Source organism: Cynara cardunculus (genome assembly GCF_001531365.2).
Source record: "Cynara cardunculus var. scolymus isolate 2C chromosome LG 6, CcrdV1, whole genome shotgun sequence".
NCBI lineage: Eukaryota > Viridiplantae > Streptophyta > Magnoliopsida > Asterales > Asteraceae > Cynara > Cynara cardunculus.
This window is the reverse complement of record NC_037533.1, coordinates 11,442,672-11,444,389: the sequence shown is the minus strand read 5'-3', so window position 1 is coordinate 11,444,389 and position 1,718 is coordinate 11,442,672.

Genomic DNA, 1,718 nt, shown 5'->3' with positions numbered 1-1,718 from the left:
CAACTACTACATCTGAATGAGTATAACATTCACTAGTTGAAGAGAATCGTTTTCCCAGACTAAGGTTCGACATATGTGATTAGATAACGATCCAAACAAAAGATTCTTTGCATAATTTTTTTTTCCAGATTTCCTTTTATGGTGATTGATTAACTATTGAACATAACTGTATATTTAAGCTAGCTAAACACACAGACACAYACATATATATACTCGTTATATAAGGAAGGATCAAACGAAAAACATTGTCAAAATAAGAAAACACAAGAACAACCAAATCACATCTATTGAAATCACATGCTATCATAGAACAATGTCAAAGCAAGAATGTGAGGGAGATGCGACCTAGATTGTGCGTAATCACATGTGATTTTACAAGTGCGTTTTTTTATTTATTATTCTCGTGTTCTATTATCTGGTCGGTATTCTCATTTAAACCTGACTATTTTTCTATATATAACATAATAAATAGCATTATAGTTGGTCCATAATTGCAAAATCAGATACAACTTTATAATAGAAGGGGAGAGTATTTTTTTTTCTCCCGCTCACTTATTAGGGCAATCATGCATGACAACTTTATACTACAACATATCCATATATATAATAGACGGGTTATATATGTTCCATTCTTATTGATATCTATATCTATGGTTATTGTAGCTAGTATGTTATAATCTTGATATTAAGCTCTTTCTCAGCAAATGCAGCGAGTTTTGGTATCTCGTTCTCATCAATGAGACCGTTGCCGTTGGTGTCAACAGAGTTAACACCATGGCTCGCTTTCCAGGAAGCAAACCAACCTCCGTTCTTGCGGATTGCTTGACAGAGTTCATCTCGGCTAATACAWTTATCGTGATTAGTGTCGAATTGCGCCAAGTAATTTGTGAACTCCGCAATCGTCATCTCCCTCTTTCCATCGGAATGACCCCCTGTATTATATTTCTTACATCTCGTACTCATCTTAACGTTCTTCTCTCTTCTTCAATTCCCAATATATATATATATATATATATGTGTGTGTGTGTGTGTGTGTGTTGGTATAGATAGATATACAAGAGATATGTATGTATATATATAGACTGGTTGATGCTTTGAAAAAAGGTAAGGGGCAGTTGGCAAGATAAGTTGGCAAATAATATATGTGAAGTGTGTGAAACGTGTATGGTCTTTGTCAAACGAAGCTAAAGCACATGGTATATTTGGTGACTCTCCAATTAGGTTGGACGTGAATGGAGGATGGTAAAATCTTATCCCATACTGATTGCTACATGGAATTCTGCGTTGTATCACACTACAATAAAATCGGTTTTATAAAATAAATGCATGGTCATTAATCTAGTAGTCGGTCTGATAAGCCATGTTATCGGGGCACACCTGCATTACCAAATCCGATATTGAATTTTATTTTTATTTATATATATTTATAAAATCAAATCATCCAAAATGTTTAAAATATCTAAATCAATTCAGTTAAAAATGCTTAAAGTTGGGTAAAATCAAATTAATATAAAATTTCAAAAATCATGTAAAATCAATCAACAAAAAAATATCGTGTGTAATTAAAATCAATATGATTTTATTTGTTAAAAATGTGTAAAATCAATTGAGCTGAAAACAGTTAAAATTATGTAAAATCAAATCAACAAATTAAAAGTGTAAGATCAAATCATCATAAAAAAGTTAAAAATTATGTAAAATCAAATCAACAAATTAAA